The sequence below is a fragment of the Myotis daubentonii genome, chromosome 1 (assembly GCF_963259705.1).
Source record: "Myotis daubentonii chromosome 1, mMyoDau2.1, whole genome shotgun sequence".
In the NCBI taxonomy this organism is placed as follows: domain Eukaryota; kingdom Metazoa; phylum Chordata; class Mammalia; order Chiroptera; family Vespertilionidae; genus Myotis; species Myotis daubentonii.
This window is the reverse complement of record NC_081840.1, coordinates 162,824,025-162,845,984: the sequence shown is the minus strand read 5'-3', so window position 1 is coordinate 162,845,984 and position 21,960 is coordinate 162,824,025. Positions and strand designations below refer to the sequence as shown.

The 21,960-nt window shown below is 36.4% G+C and overlaps 1 protein-coding gene across 2 annotated transcripts in view; it reads left to right on the top strand.

The window, feature by feature from the left end:
• The window catches only part of BANK1 (B cell scaffold protein with ankyrin repeats 1), a 319,366-nt gene that overhangs the window by 239,046 nt on the left and 58,360 nt on the right, over positions 1-21,960 (top strand). The gene's annotated exons all lie outside the window — the stretch shown is intronic.

The following is a 21,960-nucleotide window of genomic DNA, read 5'->3' as shown; positions in this document are numbered from 1 at the left end:
TCTGGCATTACCTATGTCCCTTTACTTTTTCCATAGCAATTATAATTACCTGGCATGTTATATACTTATTTGTTTATTATCTGTTTGAACTCCACTAGACTGAAGTTGCATGGAGGCAGGATTCTTATCACATTTTATTTATTAATATGTTTTATTAATAAATATACTGCATGGAATATATTAGGTACTCTATTTGTTGAATGCATGAATGGACACTGCCTTCAATATATAGGGTTATGAATTCATAGATGCTGGCTCTCAGGTTGAACACTGAGACATCGATTAAAAGAAAGGTTGGTGGCACTCTCTTCCATACATAACAAACTTGGAACATGGCAGAGCGAGAAGGTCATGTAAGCTCCTGACACCTGCATTTGCAAGCCCATGGAAAATATAGTGCTAACACCACTTTCTTCTACATTTTATTTCTCTTTCATGGACCCACTATTGCTAGAAGCTTCAGCAGATGGCTAAAAAAAAAAGGCAGCTGTGAAGTATTAAGGAAAAGGCAGTGACAGATACAAGGATTTTATTTGCCTTCCACAGGATGCAATTCGTGAAGCCTCATAAAGTCAAACCTAATAAGTTGTCTGCTTTGCCTTGAGGTGTTTTTAATAGCTCAACTAGTATTTATTTCAGAAAGTATACCTTTCGGCACATTAAGCATCAAGTAAAAACGATGTGAAAAGACCTTGTTTGGCTTTAGAAAAATTAAAGCCCTCAAAGCATGGAAAGCAATAAAAGATTATGTGCCTTTCGTCAGATGAGATGTGTTATAGTGAATCCTTCCGACAAGCGTTTCCACAGCTTTAGTTGTAAACACATGCTGGCTACTAACTGTGCTAGCCATTAGGGTCCTTGATGGATGATGACATGGCATCCTCCAGGGACATTTTTGTTGTGATGAAACACTATCTCATACCTATGGTAGGGAAACACATAGTAAAGTTCATAAGTTATACAATGTTTCTGATACAGCATTTTTTATCTTAAATGTTTATTAAATGTACAATAAGAATCATAAAATGCTAAATATGATATTCAACACTATAGGGAAAGTCAAGTATCTCTACTCAAGATATCTAAGGATATCATTGAGAATATTTTTATCAAAACTCCCAAAAAAGATTTTATGTGAGTATTGCAACATAGCAATAACTTGTGGACTCTCTTAATTTGCCTTTAATATCAACATTAATATTTGATCACATATAACCATATGATATGTGACCAAGACATATTTATAAAAAAAATGCATATATAAGAAGATGCTACTAGTTTATTATCAATAAAAGATGATCTTTCAAACCATTTTTAAGAAGTAGTTATGGATTTGAATCATTACTTCCAAAATTCTTTGAACTGGCAAAAAAAATAAGAGAACTTGAAGCTTGTTTTTGAAAACTTTATTCTCCATACTTGGTCCTGGGGGACATGGTATGGGAGAATAGCTAAGAACAATGAAATGGTTGGTTGGCACAGTGCTGGATTTTTTCCACTCGTGGAGAATCGATAGCTTTAATTAAAACATCAGTAAAGGAATTCACTATTAATATCTGTATTTTTATCATCCTTAAAGTTAACATTTATTTGGTACATTACAAGGTGCTGAGAACATATTAAGTCAGTGGTTCTCAACCTTCTGGCCCTTTACAGTTCCTCATGTTGTGACCCAACCATAAAATTATTTTCGTTGCTACTTCATAACTGTAATGTTGCTACTGTTATGAATCATAATGTAAATATCTGATATGCAGGATGGTCTTAGGCAACCCCTATGAAAGGGTTGTTTGACCGCCAAAGGGGTCGCAACCCACAGGTTGAGAACCGTTGTACTAAGTGCTTATACTAACACATTTGTTCATCACAACATTCCTCTGAGACAGGTATTGTTAGTAACCCATTTTAAAGATGGGCAAATTGAGGGACAGAAAGTTTAGTGTTCATGGCCAATATTATAGAGTTAATAGAAGGCATAGCCATAATTTGAAATTAAATGTTGGCTCCTAAGTTCATACTCTTAATCACACTGCTCTATTACTTCAAGAAGGCACAATGCTACCTATGAAGATAATATGTTAAGTTTTATTTCAGGAAGTGATAGGTGTTGGGGTCCAGAAACTAAAGTGCAGTTTCAGAAGTTGGTGCATGCGGTCACACCTCACCTACACATTAAGTGGCTTTCCCCCCATTGCATAATAGTAATAATATTTATAATACTTTATGCCAAGAATTACCTCATCTAACCCATGAAACAGATGAAAACTAGTTCTGAGAAAGATTAAACAGCTTGTTCATGGTAGTCAGGAGCCACTTTTAATTTAAGTCATCTCCCTCCAAATCTGTGCTTGAAATCACTATCCTCATGGTTGTTCTTGCTCCTGGATACACAATAGACTCCTCAGCAGAGCCATTGATAACTGACATTGACTGGGCTCCACCTCTAGAGATTCTAATTTAGTTGGCCTTGGCTGGAGCCTGGGGATACGTAGTTTATAAAAGCTCTCCACCTGACTTTAATGTGCATCCACAGCCAAGATCACAGCTCTACCTGATACTGCACCTCATCTTAAAGTTATCTTTGGTTACAACCTGCTAAAATGCAATAATCTAGGTTATTCTTTCCAAGACGGGGTACAGCATAAACAGGAAACTTCAATGATTGAAACTCTCCAGTGCTTTCTTGTATGGGTTTTATCACATAAAACATGGAGATTAAATGTGAAATGGATTTCTGAGCCCAGCCACAAATAACTGGATGGTTCTGAGTGGGATGTCATAATTCTAAATTCACTTATTTTCTGATCTTCCTGACAGATAATCTTTTCATAACATATAATCTACTTCAAGTGCCTTCTGCTTGTATTTTTGTCTTTAGTGAACTGGGCCCACACTTTTTTTAGTTAGAGCATCTCTGATTCACAAAGGATAACATAGGGGTAACCTGAGTCAACCTTCGGCTAAAGAAAGCATCTCAGCAAATTACAGCTGTAACTGACAATAAAGCTTTGTTCACTCATTAGTTAAAAACCCATCTTTCCCTAGTTTGTATTTATTTCTTCTTAAAAGTAAAAGAAAAATAACCCTGACCAGTTTGGTTCAGTAAATACAGCGTCGGCCGGTGGACTGAAGGGTCCCGGGTTTGATTCTGGTCAAGGGCCTGTACCTTGGTTGTGTGCACATCCCCAGTGAGGGGTTTGCAGGGGGAAGCTGATCAATGTTTCTCTGTCATTGATGTTTCTAACTCTTTATCCCTCTTCCTTCCTCTCTGTAAAAAATCAATAAAATATACTTTTTTTAAAAAGTAAAAGAAAAATAAAACATAGAGCTAATGGCAAGTCTGAAAAAGAATAAGTTGACTGAAGGGTGATGAAATATAATTCCTAAAATGCAATACCTAACATCTGCATTATCATCCATAAATATCTGATAAATATGTAGTGTGAAAAAAAGTGGAAATGCATATCTGGACAGCAATTTGGCCAGATAAAAATAATTAGAGAAACAAGCACAAATCCAATGCCTCTGTTTTAGCAAATGACCTGTCTACAAGTTGAGCACTGGAAGAGTTGGTAATGACTACAAGGCTGCCAAACAGAAGTGTTTCAGAGACAATTCAGTGCTAACAGGCTGAATGTTTTGGCTTTTCTGTGAAATGTTGGCTAAAGATTCAGGAAATCAGAAAGAAAGCATGGATATAAAATTTTATTTGGTAATGGGGGCCAGGGAGGTAAAGTAATCTGAAACCATAATTTACAAGTAATTTTAGTCTTCCTGACAGAAAACAAACAAATGTAAATATATCTTGTAGAATTTTACTTTTATTTCCTTTGTTATTACATCTGTCAAAAGACAGGTAATCTACCTGATGAACATGTTTCTCTGCTGAAAATGGTAACATGTTCTGGAAATTTAAATTGTAGGTAAACAGACAATAAAATACAGACTCTTCTATCATTAGGACTATTCAGAGTCGTCTTTAAATGACTTTAAAGTCATGGGGATCACCCATCCTGAACTGTGTCACAGGATTTTAATTGATTACTAGATTTTGTTGGGATTACCTCCATAATTTTCTCTTATTCACATTCTCTAGAAAGTACATTATTAGTCAAAGATAGAGGAGATGAATTTCCATTTCATTCTTACCACCAACATAAATTTTCAGGCCTTCATTATTTTGACTTATAGAATACTAGAGGCCTGGTGCACAACATGCGTGCACTGGGGGAGGGTCCCTCAGCCTGGCCTGTACCCTCTTGCAGTCCTGGAGCTCTTGGGGGTCAGTTGGACATTCTTAGCACTGCCACGGAGGCAGGAGAGGCTCCCGCCACCACTGCTGCGCTCGCCAGCTGTGAGCCCAGCTTCTGGCTGAGCAATGCTCCTCCTGTGGGAGCACACTGACCACCAGGGGGCAGCTCCTGCATTGAGTGTCATAGTGATTGGTCATTCTGCCATCAGGCCGAAACCAGAACCAGCTCTCCAACATCCTCCGAGGAGTCCCAGATTGCGAGAGGGCGCAACAAGGCTGAGGGCACCCACCAGTGCACGATAGGGTCCGAGGAGGGACTCGGGAAGTTGGGCAGCTGGGGAGGGACCACGGGAGGGCTCCAGGGCATGTCTGGCCCATCTCGCTCAGTCCTGAGCCAGACACCAGCAGGAAGCTAACCTATGGTCAGAGCATCTGTCCCCTGGTGGTCAGTGCACATCATAGCGAGCAGTTGAGCAGCCTTAGCATATCATTAGCATATGATGCTTTGATTGGTTGAACAGCCGACCAGATCACTGGACAGTTAGCATATCATGCTTTTATTATATAGGATAACTTTAATCTGTAGTTAGATATTATTTATTCACTGAATAAAAAGTTTCATTTCCAGATATCTATTATTTTCACTAGGTCTCTTAATGTCATCTGTTCACAGCACAGACAGTTTATACAAAAAGCACCATGTTGTAGTGTAAAAAGCACTGGACTTGGACCCATAGTATATGAACCCCACACCCTGGGTTATTCTGACCTGAATCTCTCCTTCTCTCCTTTATATATTGTGAGCTGTGGACAAGCTACTCTCTCTTTTTTTTAATTTTATTTTTTAATTAAAAGTTACATTTAATACTATTTTGTATAAATTTCAGGTGTACTGCATAGTGGTTAGATAATCATACACTTTACTAAGCATTTGCCCCAATATTTCAAGTGTCTATCTGGCACCATGCATAGTTATTACAATATTGTTGACTGTATTCCCTGTGCTGTACTTTACACCCCTGTGACTATTTTGTTGCTACCGATTTATACTTCTTAATCCCGTCCCTTTTTTTCTTACAGCCCTCCAACCTCCCTCCCCCCTGGCCCCATTGTTCTGTGCTCTGTGTCCATAAGTTTGTTTCTACTTTGTTAATTTTTTTTTATTTTTAGTTTCTGCATATAACTGAAATCCTATGGTATTGTCCTTTAAGCCACTATCTCTTCATCTCTCTTTATAGGCCTCCCCCTGCCTAACTGGTAGCACTGATATGAGGATGATGACATACATGAAACTGCTTGGAAAATGTTAATTGCTTTATAAATGTAGAGAAGGGCAATCAAATCACAGTGCTTCTAGCCGTATATGACATGTATCTCAGAAAGGAATTCTGTATGAAACTCTGATTAGAAGAAAGTCACTTCATCTAGTGACCTCGAACAAGTCATTAAAAAAATTTCTCTGCCTCCATTATTCCATTTGTGATATGAGTATAGTGACATGTAATTGTATCTATTGCTTGAGGTAGCAATTTGAAGGAATAAGAGCCACACACACTTTAGTTCTGTGATACCAAGGAGAAACATCCCATTAAGTTATCAAATGTTATTACCGTGAAACCCATATGTTTTTACGTGTAACATTTTCATCTTACAACAGTTTTTTGTTGTGTGTGTTTTTTCCTGAAAGATTGGGGCCTAAAGCAAGATTTTCTGATTATAACGTATGTCCATTCGCCCCATTTTTTATTTCTCAGAACACAAGAAACATCTGTAAGACATTTTTCGCTCTATTTGTATCCAAGCCAAATGTGAACATGTCGCTGCCTCCTGCTTCTCAGAAAATCCCTGGCTCTTTTGCGGCAGGGGCAGCCGAGGAAAATGAACAGGGAAGCCTGGAGCCCTCTGTGCGGAATGCCACCTGCTTTCTCTGGCCCCTGATGCCGGTGCCTCCACCCATTCCCCCTCCTCTATCAGCATCCATACAACTATGATATGGGCTTATGGTGTCTTGCTGGTGCTTTCAAATGCCATTATTGATGTTTGCTCCTCTCTTCTTTGGGGACCAAAGAGGGCCTTCTTTCTTCTCAAAACTCCAGCAACAGCCAAGATGGCACTCATCTCGGAGTGTGCTCTGCACACTGCATTGTTAGGCAGCCCGGCTCCCAGCCACCTGGCCCAAAGGCCTGAGTTACTGAGGAAACAGGAAGAGCAACTAGCCTTTGTGTGCACCCATCGTGCCTGTAGACAGACATCTGTTGACCTTACCCTCCTCCAGTTAAGCTGGGCAACCCATTGTTTCCCAAGCATGACCTATGCTTTCCCACGTCTACACTTGATTATGTTGCTTGACCGCCCATGACTCCCAGCCCCTGTTTTTAAATATTTTATCATCTGTCAAAGATGTCTCAAATGCCAGCCACCACACTGAGACTTGTGAATTTCTTGCAAAATTTTATCAGTTGTTCCTCCAATGAGTCTCTATGACTCTTGGTTTAAAACACTCCTAAGTGACTTGACACATTTTTTCTCATACATTTTTTTAATTTAAATTATTTATTGTTTAAAGTATTACATATGTCTCCTTTTCCCCCAGCCATTCCCACCCCCCCATGCTCTCACCCCACTACGGTCTGTGTCCATGGGTTATGCTTACTAGTATAAGCATGCATACAAGTCCTCTGGTTGATCTCAACCACCACCCAACCCCCCCCCCCGCCCCTTTCCCTGCCTTCCCTCTGAGGTTGGATGGTCTGTTTGATATTTTTATGTCTCTGGATCTATTCTTGTTCATCAGTTTATGTTGCTCATTATATTCCACAAATGAGTTATATCACGTGATATTTATCTTTCTCTGACTGGCTTATTTCACTTAGCATAGGTCCATCCATGCTGTTGCAAATGGTAAGAGTTCCTTCTTTTTTACAGCAGTGTAGTATTCCATTGTGTAGATGTACCACTGTTTGCTAATTCACTCATCTGCTGATGGGAACTTAGGCTGTTTCCAAATCTTAGCTATTGTAAATTGTGCTGCTATGAAGATAGGGTTGCACATATCCTTTCTGATTGGTGTTTCTGGTTTCTTAGGATATATTCCTAGAAGTGGGATTACTGGGTCAAATGAAAGTTTCATTTTTAATTTTTTGAGGAGACTCCATACTGGAGTGGCTGCACCAGTCTGCATTCCCACCAGCAGTGCACGAGGGTTCCTTTTTCTCTGCATCCTCGCCAGCATTTGTCATTTGTTGATTTGTTGATGATAGCCATTCTGACGGGTGTGAGATGGGTACCTCATTGTTGTTTCGATTTGCATCTCCCGGATGATTAGTGACTTTGAGCATGTTTTCATATGTCTCTTGGCCTTCTGTATGTCCTCTTCGAAAAGTATCTAGGTTCTTTGCCCATTTTTTGATTGGATTGTTTATCATCCTTTTGTTAAATTGTATGAGTTCACTATAAATTTTGGAGAGTAAACCTTTATCAGAGATAACATTGGTAAATATGTTCTCCCATGCAGTGGGCTTTCTTGTTGTTTTGTTGATGGTTTCTTTTGCTCTATGTGCATAAGCTTTTTATTTGATGTAGTCCCATTTGTTTATTTTCTCCTTAGTTTCCATTGCCCTAGGTGCTGTATCAGTAAAGCTATTGCTACAACAAATGTCTGCTATTGTGCTGCCTATAGCTTCTTCTAAGATTTTTATGGTTTCCCATCTTATGTTTAAGTCCTTTATTCATTTTGAGTTTATTTTTGTGTATGGTGTAAGTTGGTGCTCTAGTTTCATTTTTTTGCATGTATCTGTCCAATTTTCCCAACACCCTTTATTGAAGAGACTATCTTGACTCCACTGTATGCTCTTGCCTCCTTTGTCAAATATTAGTTGAGCATAATGGCTTAGGTCAATTTCTGGGTTCTCTGATCTGTTCCATTGATCTATATGTCTGTTCTTGTGCTAGTACCAGGCAGTTTGAGAACAGTGGCTTTGTAATATAGCTTGATATCTGGTATTGTGATCTCTCCAACTTTGTTCTTCTTTCTCAAGATTGCTGTGGCTATTCGGGGTCTTTTTTTATTCCATATGAATTTTTGGAGAGTTTGTTTTAGGTCTGTGAAATATGTCATTGGTATTTTAATGGGAATTACATTGAATCTATAGATTGTTTTGTGTAGTATGGACATTTTAATGATGTTGATTCTACCAATACATGAACACAGTATATTCTTCCATTTGTTTATGTCTTCTTCTATTTCTTTTTTCAATAGTTTTCTGAGTAGAGGTCTTTTACCTCTTTAGTTAAGTTTATTCCTAGGTATCTTAATTTTTTGTGCAGTTGTAAATGGGATTGTTTTTTGTTTTATTTGTTTTGTTTCTCTTTCTCTGTGTTCATTATTGGTGTATTAAAAAGCCATTTGATTGGGCTCTCTAATAAGAGACATTAGCTGTGTGATTGTGATCAAATTATTAGCCCCATGGTAACTATTTTTTCATGCATTAAATAAGGATAGTAAATTTACCTCATAAAATCATTTTGAAGATAAAATTAAGGTCAGTACAGAACTTAGACTAGTATTTTTTACATAAATGTTATGTAAGCTATTATTTTTAATAACATTATTACACCTACCATATTATAAATACATATGTGAATTTCTATATTTTTAAAGAGAAACTTAGCTCATCCTTCTTTATATTTCTACTAGAGGCCTAGTGCAGGAATTTGTGCATGGGTGGGGTCCGGCCAGCTTCCCACAACAGGATGGGGGAGCCGATCCAGGGCAGGTCCGGCTGGGGAGCATTATTAGTGTCAACGATCTTTGCAAGGTGCATACACGTTTGCTGTTGGCTTTCAGATGAGTTGAAGCTTCAAAGGTGCTTTAGTGTCAGGGACACTTACAGCTCCCATTTCTAAGCCTCTCCCTAGACAGGTAATGTGATTTAGTTCCCTGCTGACAAGCCCTCTGAAGAGAGGCCGTGGTGTGGTGTGGCTGCCCTCTTTGGCAGTAAGCAGTGGAGAGAGAACACAGGAAGATGGTGGTTGCGCTGGGCACCTCTCCTGGACACCTGACTGACGGTCACTCGTCATTCAGGTTTCTGGTTTATGAAGGCTGGAGAGCATTTACTTACTTAGAATCACTTCAGTGATGGGGGGGGGCGCGATTGGGGGCAGGGCCGGCAGGGGAGAGGGGCTGCAGGTGGTTGGCTGACTGCCCGCCCCCTCCCCCCCCACCACCATTCAGTCACTTGGCTTTTATATATCTAGATTGTCTAACCTAGTTTCTGATATTTAGTGGTTTCTGAATAAATGGTTTTAAATATGTAAATAAAAAATAAAGCCCTTATGCTATTGATGTAATTTTCCAGAGATTGAATTTTGCCTAACCTGAGCTATACTTGCTTCATTTTGATGAATTTCCAAGCAATTCAAGTTTTTGATGCAGAGTATCTTTATACTAATAAAACTTCAAAATGTCCTCCAACACAGGGCATAAAATTTAATTTTACTAGTATATTAATTAATTTGGCTCAGTTGTTAATAAATGCAAATCCCAGACAAAGTAACTCAGTTATTACCTTTTTATTTAATTACATGGTCCATAGCAATGTAAAGGGGTTCAAATATCTGCACATAATATTAATATGTAATGCTAAAAGTCTGGCTGATCTTATGAATCAATAATTATATTTATATGTGCCAAGATATTGTTGATTTCTATAGAATTTTACACTAAACAGTTTTAGAGGCACTTTCAGACAAAATGAATTAACATTAAATCCACAGTATAAGGCGTATGAATTTCTTTTTAATTTTATATAGACTTTATTTTTTAGAACAGTTTTTGGGTTTACAACTAAATTGAGAAGTTACATGAATTTCCCATACACACCTGGCCCTTGCACATACATAGCCACCCAATTATCAACCTCACTCACCAGAATGGTTCATTTACTAAGGATGAACCTACATTGAGAAATAATAATCACCCAAAGTCTATACTTTACCTTAATGTTCACTCTTGATGTTGTCCATTCAATGGGTTTGAACAAAAGTATACTAACATATACCTATCATGACAATATCATACAAAGTGTTTCACTGCCTTAAAAATCCTCTGTGCTCTGACTGTTCATTTCTTTCCCCACATCACGCCTCAAACCCGCTGATCTTCTCATTGACTCTGTAATTTTGCCTTTTCAAGAATGTCATAAGTTGGAATTATATAGTAGGTAGGCTTTTTTAGATTGGCTTCTCTCAGTAATATGCAATTAAGGCTTCCCATGTCTTTCCATACCTTGATTGGTTGCTCATGTCTCATTATCACTGAATGATATTCTATTATCTGAATGCATCACACTTTATTTATCCATTCACCTACTGAGTGGTATCTTGTTTTCTTCCAAATGTTATTAAGCTGCAATCAACAATATTCAACTCTTTTCGACAAATACCAAGGAGTGAGCTTGCTATATTGTCTAGTAAGAGCGTGGTCACTTTTGTAAGAAACCGTGTTCCAAAGTAGCTGCATCATTTTGTGTTCTCCCTAGCAATGAATGAAAGTATGTGTTGCTCCATATTCTCATCAGTGTTTTTTATTTGGTGTTTTCAGTGTTCTGGATTTTGGTCATTCTAATAGGTATGTAGTGTTGTTTCCTTGTTGCAAATTTTATTTTTCTGACGGTATATGATATGGAACATCATTCCATATGCCGATTTGCCACCTGTATATCTTACTGGAGAAGGTGCCTATTAAAATCAATTTTTTTTAAATCAGTGTCTTATTTTCTTATTTTGAATTTTAAATGTTTTTTTGTATACCGGGTGGGGCAAAAGTGGGTCTACAGTTTTGTATAAGCAAAACACGGAGTTTATTCTTATATTATTATTATTTATTAATTATTGTATTATTTTCCATATAAACAACTGTAAACCTACATTTGCCCTACCTTGTATTTTGAATAATTGTCACTTATCAGATATGTCTTTTGCAAATATTTGCTCTCAGTCTGTGGCTTATCTTGTGATCTCTTGCTGTCGTCTTTCACAGAACAGAAGTTATTTTTATGAAGTCCAGTTTATTAACTATTTTTTTTCCTGGATCATGCCTTTGGTGTTGTATTTAAAGAGTCATCTTCATACCCAAGGTCATCTAGATTCTTTCACATTACTAAAATATATTTATGCCATAATTTATATTCAGTTATAAGACTGAATAAAGAACAGTTATTTTCTATATTATCTTCTATGAATGTTATAGTTTTGCATTTTATATCTATGATCCATTTTTATTAACTTTTGTGAAGGGCATGAGGTAGGTGTCTAGATTCTTTTTTCTTTTTGCATGTGGATGCCCAGTTGTTCCAGGACCAAATTTTTTTTAAGTGTTTTTATTGATTTCAGAGGAGAGGGAGAGAGGGATAGAAACATCAATGATGAGAGAGAATCACTGATCGGCTGTCTCCTGCACACCTCCTACTGGCGATTGAGCCCACAACCCAGGCATGTGCCCTGACAAGGAACTGAACCTTGGCTTCCTGGTCCATAGGTCGACACTCAACCATTGAGCAACACTGGCCAGGCCCAGTCTTTGAAGAGACTGTCTTTGCTCCATTGTATTGCCTTCATTGCTTTATCAAAGATGAGTTGACCATATTTATGACCTTTTTTTAAATTAAAAACAGCTATTTTAAACTTTATATATTACTTTGCGAAACCATTCTCCAGTTAAATCTCATGGCCTGACATTTCGAAATAAGTAATTATCTACATTTCAAACTAGAAAAATCCCTCTCAAAAGATATGTAAAGGTAAAGCTGAAGATAAACTGCATTAAGCAAATTTATGTAACCCTCACACAAGATTACACACTTATGGAGTTACTTCCAGAAGAAAATTAATATTAGGCACACCCTGATTTCCATTAGACTAGTCCTGATTTCCTTTCGGCTATGAATATAACAATTAGGAATTATTTTCATAAGTGACTTAAATTTGCCAAATAAATCACTTAAAGTTTAAAAATGCTAAGTTACTACCTCATAGCCAGAAGGTTTGCTATTCTCAGTGGCAGAATAAAGTGGAATGAGGCTCATTTCTTAGTAATTATAGAATCTAAAAAGCAGCACCCTTAATGTCTTGTTTAACGCCCCCACAAAATAAAATTTATTTTATTACAAGTTAAAAGCTTTCAGAGTTCTGGGCAAAAGAAAATTATGTTTTTCTTCCAGAGTGAGCTTATTGGTTTTATTGATTCTCTTCTATTTTGATATTACATGCAAGTATAGGGGAAGTATATTTCTTTAATATATAACAATGTTGTGTCTTCTACCACAATTTTTTTCCTTTTATGTTACCATAAAGGCAATATAAATTTACTTTCAACAGTTTTGTTCTCCTAACAACTTATCAAATATATTTTGCTATAGTTTTAAGTTGTCTTTGGTAAATAAAAATGCATTTTTGTATAATGTTTTTTTTTAAATTTTGTTGAATTTATGGGGTGACATTGGTTAATAAAATTATACAGGTTTCCAGTGTATACCTCTATAATACATCATCTTAAATAAGTCTGTGTTTAGGTAAGATCTAAGAGTGTACATCTTGCCAATGTAGTCATCAAAGATAAAGTGGAATGGTAAAAGTTCTTCTGAAAACTGATGTGAGTAGAATCTGGTAAACTGGCCTGGAGGAAACTATTCATTGGGGATATATCTGTGTCACGCATTGCTCTGATTATGAGATACTACTCTGCTACTGAATGGTATTAATAATGTTACTAGTTAAACTCCACAATGTCAATGTAAAATTTTTAAATGGGAAAAAAACACTGAGAGTAGTATGGTGCATTGCAGTATATAAAAAGAATATTATATGCAATTAGAAAATAAGTATTTTCATATACTTTTATCTATCGTGACTTTTCCCCATAGGAACAACCTCTCCTAAATTGTCTCCTGCCATCAAATTGAAGGTTTGAGGCGAGAAATGTTAATGACTCACTGTAGCTTTAGTAATTTATGATCCACCTTTCTGACTATTGATCTTTCATAATTTAAGTGTTCTGATCGATAAAACTGAATCTTCTTATTCTGCATTCAAATGTAGGGATTATTTCGGCCAAGTTAATACCTAATGGTAATAAATAGATTAGTAACAATTTAAGCTTTGAGATCCCTCTATTTATCAAAACCTCTTATTTTCTGATAGTAATAACATAAACTTAAGAGTCTTTTGTTTCATTTGTCAAATAACACTTGCTAGCGACTAAAGAGTACTATAATCTTTGTGGGAAACTGCTGTGTCTCTAAGTGATATTTTATGTTTGCTTCTGACTTGGATTTCAGAAACCACCTGCTCCTGTTTCTAGATTAAAGAAATGCCCAACAACTATGATGATGACAATGCTGGCCTTTTATTACTTGCCTTGTTTTTGCCCCCACTTCGTTTATTTGACTCTCACTCAAATTATCAAAGGCTCAGAAAAAAATTTAAAAATATCTCTTAATAATAGTCAACATATATGTAAACCTGACTGCCTCTTCACTGAGTCCCACATGTAACTTGGAAACATGTAAACCCACCTCAAAAAGCATGCATTAGCTGCCAGGACTATATTTAAGATATATCTCTCAAATTCTATTCATCCTTAAAATTCCAGCTCTAATTATTCCAACCTAGAATGATTTCATTCTTCTTACCTTCTATTGTGCTCTTTAGTAAAAAAAAAGACTATAGTTGTTTCATGAAATTCACTTTTATTTCCCTAGTTATATATTCGGAATCCTAAGAACATGTTACATATTTTGTATATGCCCTGGAAAGTTGCCTAGCCTACGTATATGAAAAACATTTAATAAATATGTATTGACTGATAAAACACGGTTATTGAAAATTTATCATGATTCAAAATGTTAGATGGTATGTCTAAGCTACAAAGTAAGGAGCTAACTTGTTACATGAGTTAATAAAGTCTCCTGTACCAGAAACTAATTCTTCATCATGATAATTTAGCTGAGTTCTAAATTCATTCTGAAATTAAGGAAAGATAATTAAGAATAATTCTCTGGCCCTGGCCAGCCAGTGTGCCTCAGTTGGTTGAGTATCATCCCATGCATTAAAAGGTCTATTCCCGATCAGGGCACATACACAGCTTGCAGGTTTCAATGTTTCTCTCTCACACATTGGTCTCTCTCTCTCTCTCTCTCTCTCTCTCTCTCTCTCTCTCTCTCTCTCTCTCTCTCTCTTTCTCTCTCCCTCTCTCTCCCTCTCTCTCTTTCTCTCCCTTCCTCCCTCCCTCTCTTCTTTCTCTCTAAAATAAATTAAAACATTTTTAATTATTATTTCTTAGTTTTGACCTTTGATTTGTGTGATTATATCCTCCTATCTGTGACATTTTTTTCTCTCTTTTATTAAATCCCTTCCTTCTGCAGTCTTTTCAACATCTAATTTCATTTTTAAGTGGTGGAAACAAGTGTATAGGTGTTTTTTTTCAGTGTATTTATTGTTCAGAGGCAACTTATGTCTAACTAATCCATTTAATTTCATGGCCAGCTTGCTTGAAATCTTTTCATTTTTTTAGAAAGAAATATAGTAAAATTTGATTGTAATTTATAGTTTGATATTGAATTGCTTGCATCTAAGCACTTTTTAAAATATCTTTATAACTTAATTTGGACTTCATATTTAGTGATTCAGCAACTTAATTCTATCAACCTGTTTTTATAGTTGTCTTGTTGATCAAATTGATAAACTAATACATGAACTACCTTCTGTTTTCTCAAGTTGGTAATCTCCTTAACTTTATATAAAATATTTGGAGTACTCACCATTTAATACCCATATACCACTCTCATATATATATTTCTAAGTGTTACATGAAGTAATGTAGAGGATATTCCAAGAATGTTGATGTTATATCTTCACCTCAAACTTTCATCTCAAACTGCATAGAAAACTTATTTTCCATCAGTGTCCTCATCCCTAAATGGCAAGAGTTCTCTGGAAGAGTGTCATAAAAAGAGAGTGTGTTAAGCATTATAACTAGTTACCAGATGTCATTATGCTAAACAAAAATTTATCATAGTCTCATTTATCCTTGGCCTTCAGCCTTCAGCTCTGAAGCTGTAAAAATGTCTATTCCATCTCGTTGGTATTTCTATAATCTACTTTTTCCACTAAATAGTTTCTTTCACTATCCTCATTACCCTTCACCTTGACTCTTGAAATAACCCCTCTCCCTCTTACACACTGTTTTTGGAATTATTTTTCAGAAATACAGGCAGGAACATGCTGCTTCTCAGTTCTTAGAAAAATAATTACATATATGGTAAAAAGCATTTAAAACTTTATAAAATAAAACCTGAATGCATCTTGACATTCAAAGAGATTGATCCATGCAACCTAATCAATCCCACTATGAACCATTCACCAAGCCATGCTGCTGTTTTGGACATGCTCCCCCATTGACCAAGAATGGGCTCCTCCCTTCCTTTTTACAGATTAAAACTATCCTTCTCCTTTACAATTCAGATTGAATACCACCTACTGTGAAATGTTCTCTGTTCCATTAATGCCATGGACATGATTGCATGGTTCTCTCTATCTTATACCAGTAGCACTTTGCAAGTATGTACATATTTTAAAGCTTCTTCCATTTTGCCTTATCTATATTCTTCTCTTCCCCCCTAATTTTAAACTGAGGTTTGGGGTTATGAAATTTTCATATTGTGCACCTGTATCTGCATGTTACACCTGCCATTTCCATAGCCCTTGCCTACATTAAAGCACTCTTTTGCCAACAACTTTAACTCATTTTTTTTGAAAAACAAATCTTAAGTACAGTTGTCCTATAACCCTTCTTCACATAATGGATCCCCACAGGGGACTCTATATACAAGATGCCTTCCATTCTTCATTTTACTCTTCAAGTTCTTTCAATCCAATATGAATTCACTCACTCTATTCCATTCTAATTCCCCTCACCAGGGTCATCCGTGATCTTGATTGTAAACATTTATGAACTGTTTGCAGGGATTTTCCGATTTAATTTTAAATTTGGGATCTAAATGCTATAATACACTTTTGGACTATATTCCAACATGGTCAAAGGAAAAACAAATTCTCTTAAAAGATATAATGAGAGCTAAGATATGTATTTCTACAATGTACCCTTGAAAAACAATTCTGAGACTCTATGTTTGTTGTTTATCATGGCTTTAGTACAACATTGATTATTATTCTGAATATTTAGTAAGAATAATTTTTATTATTTCAATCAAAATCTCATCTCAGATTCCATAGCCCATGCATTAATTTTCGGTAATATATGAAATATTATAGGGTAAACATGTTATTGTTTAAATATGCATGAATCTTCTTATTGTCATTCCACAAATTGCTATATGCTTTAAAGCTGATAAAATCATTTATGATTAACACAGTGGAAAGTTGGGCAAGAGCTGGCGCTAATTACAATATCTGCAGAATCTCATAAAAAGATATGAGAAACAGCTGCTATATGAAGATTGTTTTTATTCACTCCCTCAAAATCACAATAATATGATCAATTTGTACAGTACTGGATGCCAAAGCCATGTGGAACTTTATATACCTCAGTCAACAAAATGTTTTCTTTTTATTTTATCTTTTGTAATAAATGATTTTATTTATTTTTTATTGATTAAGGTATTACATATGTGTCCTTATCCCCCCTTAGGCTGTTTCCAAATCTTAGCTATGGTAAACTGTGCTGCTATGAACACAGGAGTACATGTTTTCTTTCTGATAGGTGTTTCTAGTTTCTTGGGATATATTCCTAGAAGTGGGATCACTGAGTCAAATGGGAGATCCATGTTTAATTTTTTAAGGAAACTCCATACTGTTCTTCACAGTGGCTGCACCAGTCTGCATCCCCACCAGCAGTGCACGAGGGTTCCCTTTTCTCCGCATCCTCGCCAAGAGTTGTCATCTGTTGGTTTGTTGATGGTAGCCATTCTGACAGGTGTGAGATGGTACCTCAGCATCGTTTTACTTTACATCTCTCGAATTTTAAATTTATTAAACATTATGTACTTCATGGACTCTCTATGGGTTGGCCTATTACATTGAGTATTTTAACTAATAGATTTTATTGTTTATGCTGGATGTTTCATTTAGAGAATTGAGAATCAGGGAAATGTCAAGATAAATTTTTTAAATTTTTTATTGCATACAATATTATATGAGTTTCATGTGAACAACATAGTGCTTCAACATTTATATATGTTATGAAGTGAATACCACTTTAAGTCTAATTACCATTAACTTTTCACATTATTATTGACTATATTCTCCTTCACCTTTTCACTCACCCCCTCTGGCAACCATCAGTTTATTCTCTATTTCAATGAGTTGTTTTGTTTTGTTTGTTCATTTGTTTTGTTTTGTTTTAAGATTTGACATATATGTGAAATCATACAGTGTTTATCATTCTTTGTCTGACTTAATTCACTTAGCATTATACACTCTACCTTCTAAGAATATTTTTAGTCCAATCGCCTTACACAAAAACCAAATAAATAAAGATTTGCCTTAATTATCTGATTATTTAATTCTCTATTTCACTGGTAAGAACTGAGTTTTTTGTTGTTGTTTTTTTCTTAAATCTTTATTGTTCAGATTATTACATTTGTTCCTCTTTTTCCCCCCCCATAACTCCCCTCCACCCAGTTACCACCCCACCCTCCTCCCTCACTCCCCACCCACTGTCCTCAACCATAGGTGCATGATTTTTGTCCAGTCTCTTCCCGCATCCCCCACACCTCTCCCCCCCACAAAAAAAATAGTCAGTCCACTCTCTTTCTATGCCCCTGATTCTATTATAATCACCAGTTCATTCTCTTCATCAGATTATTCACTTGATTTTCAGATTCACTTGTTGATAGATGTGTATTTGTTGTTCATAATTTGTATCTTTACCTTCTTCTTCTTCTTCCTCTTCTTAAAGGATACCTTTCAGCATTTCATATAATACTGGTTTGGTGGTGATGAACTCCTTTAGCTTTTCCTTATCTGTGAAGCTCTTTGTCTGGCCTTCAATTCTGAATGATAGCTTTGCTGGATAAAGTAATCTTGGTTGTAGGTTCTTGGCATTCATCACTTTGAATATTTCTTGCCACTCCCTTCTGGCCTGCAAAGTTTCTGTTGAGAAATCAGCTGACAGTCGTATGGGTATTCCCTTGTAGGTAACTGAGTTTCTTTCTCTTGCTGCTTTTAAGATCCTCTCTTTGTCTTTTGCTCTTGGCATTTTAATTATGATGTGTCTTGGTGTGGTCCTCTTTGGATTCCTTTTGTTTGGGGTTCTCTGCACTTCCTGGACTTGTAAATCTATTTCTTTCACCAGGTGGAGGAAGTTTTCTGTCATTATTTCTTCAAATAGGTTTTCGATATCTTGCTCTCTCTCATCTTCTGGCACCCCTATAATTCGGATGTTGGTACGCTTAAAGCTGTCCCAGAGGCTCCTTACACCATCTTTGTATTTTTGGATTCTTTTTTCATTTTGCTTTTCTGGTTGGGTGTTTTTTGCTTCTTCATATTTCAAATTGTTGACTTGATTCTTGCAATCCTCTAGTCGGCTGTTGTGAGTCTGTATAATATTCTTTATTTCAGTCAGTGTATGCTTAATTTCTAGTTGGTTCTTTATCACAACTTGGAGGGTCTCATTAGATTTCTTGTAGATCTCATTAAGTTTATCGGCAGTTTCTAGAAAATTATTAAAAGACCTTAAAAGTGTGGTTTTGAACTCTATATCCAGTAGTTTGCTTTCCTCCATTTCTGTCATTTGTGTCCTTTTTCTTTGTCTCTGCATTTTTTATGCTTCCCTGTGTTGATACAGTGGTTTTCTGTGCTAAGTGTCCACTAGGGCCCAGTGGCTCAGCCTTCCCAGTTACCTGAGGAGGACATTCTTGGTGCACCCCCTTGTGGGCTTTGTGCACAGTCTTGTAGTTAAGCCTTGATTATTGTAGGTATCACTGGGAGGAATTGACCTCCAGGCCAATTGGCTGTGAGAATGAGCTGTGTCTGCAGTGGGAGAACTTCTGTGCTGGAGATACCCCTCTGGGGCAAGACTTGCTTGAATGGGGCTTTGGTGTTCACTGAGTCTGCCCCCTGAGTGTGTCCTTTATGTTTCCATGGAGCTGCAAACTGGATGGTCCTGCTCTGACCTCTGGGCTTCCTGGCTCTTGGATCTCTAGAGTGGTGCTAATCTAGCCTTTGCCTGAGGCTATCCAGCAAAAGCCTCCCTGCAGGGCTTGGGCAGGGCGGGCTAGCAGTTATGGCTGCTCTCAGTCTTGCCCTCAGAGGCTTTGCTTCTCAATGTCCCAGTAATCGCTGCAAGCCCCTCAGAGAGAAAGCTGCCCTAGAGTTGCGACCACTGCCAGACAGTCCCGCTACTCCCGTATGAGTCTGGGTCCCTAGGGACTCGCCCGAAACTGGAGCTCAGAGCCTGAGACTCCCTCCCGATTGAAAATGACAACTGCTCCCTCAGCCTCCAGCCCGCTCTGCACGCACCTCCACACCTTTGTATTTTCCACACTGCGCCTCCTCTGAGTCTCGGTATGCTTTTCTCTTTCCTTCTAGTTGTAGAATTTCCACTCAGCCAGCCTTCCTGTGGTTCTGGGTGATGTCTGTTCCATCTATTAGTTGTATTTTTGAAGTGGTTATGTGAGGCAGCAATCTCCGGTGTTTACCTATGCTGCCATCTTGGTTTCTCCAGAACTGAGTTTATTATGGTGCCATAAATAAAATATTGTATTCTAATTATTTTATTATTTTTCTTCCTCTCCCAGTTAAAGATGTGATATTTTTGAGAGTAGGAATTACATCTCTTTTTTTATTTTTAACTTATTTTTCTGAATTGCCAACAGTATTTAGATAGCAGACCTGCATGATTATTTGATAAATGAACAAATAAAGTCAGGTTCCAAATCCAGGGAAATCAAAGCTATTAAAAAATTAAGTTATCTCTTATTTCATGATTCTTATCATCTCTATTATAATAAAATCATATTGCCACACTCTAATTAGAAAGTTAATATTACAGTTAAGAAGACATGCATTAAATAACTATTGGTACATATTGATGATGCCCTCCCCTCCTCATTTAAACTAATGTGGTCCCCATTCTTTCTTAAATGTAGATCTATATTTTATATGATGAAGAAAAATCTAAAATATGCAGATTATATTTATTGAGCACTCACTATGTGGTAGATCTGACATGTGTTTTGCTTACATTATTATAATTTAACCCTCTCAGCAAATTGATGGATTATGATTCAACCTCAGTCAACTCCCCTACACCTATATACACTTGGCCACGGTTTTTTTTTTTATAAATTCCCACTGATCTTGGGTTTATAATATCTATACTTGTGAATAGTATAAAGAAAATGTTTACATAATTCCTGAAATCTTTGAAAACCATTCCTATTTTTCAATTAGCAAAAACTCTCTTTACATGATTTAAGAGTATTATGGATTTTAATGGGTTTTTCAATCTACTTTATGAAATGTATAGGTTAGGCTAATTGGAAATAATGAATGACTATGTTAAACATCTATTTTAATACCAAATCATACAAATATCAATCAACATGTCAATCTCCCCAGTAAAGTTACATGATTTACATATCATTTGATTGAGTCCACCAAGGGGAAAATATAATTTAAATAGAACATGAGCTTCTGCATCAAGTTCACTAGAAAAAAAATACTGAAGAGATTTTTACTTTGATGATTCCACTGGAAATGAAAGACTGGGCTGCTTCTCTGAATAGCTTTAGTTTTTTATTTAAAAAGAAGTTCCATTGGACTCCCAATAGCCAAAGTGGGTGACAAACCAAATTGTTGAAATCAATAGGAGGGCCAAATATCCTTACATACGAAGGCAGCCATAAATTTCATAATGCTATAATATGGATGCTTTCCGTTCTAAAGGGTCAGTCCAATTGAAGAGAAAATAACATAATTATTTCAATCAATTCTATTAAGAACAAAGGCATAAGTCATTTAAATAATTATGTGGAATTCATGCTGACAAAATATGACCTATGTTTATTCAACAGGCGCCATTCTTTGCCCTAGATGCTTTTGCATAAATAGAATTATCTACTAACTTTCTCTATGAACGCAAAGGTGTTTCCTGAATGTAGAACCAGTGCCTCTTTCAGAGATTATAAGACTAGCAATTCCAGAAATAATAGGTTTCTGTCCTTTCTCAGTAATCCTCCCTTCCAAGTGTAGAGGAACTGATTTCAGAGAGACAAACATAAATTTCCTTTCTTGGTTTCTTTTTTTTTTTTTAATTCTTTATTAGTTAAGGTATTACAAATGTGTCCTCATCCCCCCTATTAAATCCCCATCCTCCCCCCGCCCCCACTCATGCTCTCTTGGTTTCTTTTTAAAGGTGGAAAATAAACCATTTTACAACTTCATGACTTTCACTGTGTTATATACTTGATGTGATTAAGAATGCCTTTTGAACCAGTAAAAAGATTCAGAAATATTAAAAGGAAGCAAAATTCATGGTTTTCAAAGAGAAATAGTTGTGTTCAATTTTATTTGGGAGTTATTTATTACACCTAAATTTCATGGTTATTTCTTTGAATCTTAAGGTAGTTATAGTAAATTTCATTTTTAAATGAATGCATTGCTTATTTTAGATATTCTATTGCCCCAGT